The sequence below is a fragment of the Megalops cyprinoides genome, chromosome 8 (assembly GCF_013368585.1).
Source record: "Megalops cyprinoides isolate fMegCyp1 chromosome 8, fMegCyp1.pri, whole genome shotgun sequence".
Taxonomy (NCBI): domain Eukaryota; kingdom Metazoa; phylum Chordata; class Actinopteri; order Elopiformes; family Megalopidae; genus Megalops; species Megalops cyprinoides.
The window spans coordinates 114,535-115,000 of NC_050590.1; positions in this window are offsets into that span (position 1 = coordinate 114,535).

Below are 466 nucleotides of genomic sequence, written 5' to 3' on the forward strand. Positions count from 1 at the left end.
TACGGGTTTAAAAACGTCCTCGGTCCCGATCCGATCCCGTGCCGGTTCGTCCAGCTGCGCCCGAGACGGCTCCTCGCGACCGTCCCGCAGAGGAAAGCGTTAAAACCCCGCCCCCTCCGCGTTCTCCTCCCTGATTGGCTCCCTCACCGACGGGGGGCGGGGCTTGTCCGTCAACAAACGCACGTTTTATCAAAAAGCCTAAAGACTTCGGCGTTTATTTACGGAATTTACCGATCTTCGCCGAAGCCGCGGCGTCGGAAAGCGCCTCGCCTCTTCTCGCCTCTTTCCGTGGAAACGCACGAAGAGGACTTCCGGGTTTTTTGTGTTACGGAAAAGGACGGAAAAGCCCGAAGGGAGGGAGGGAGGGGGGCGTCGGCGCCGGCTCGTCCAATCAGAGCGCCGCCTGAAAGGGGAGGCGTTTCCCCACCGGAAGAGCCCGAAAAAAGCATAATTATCCCCTCAAATT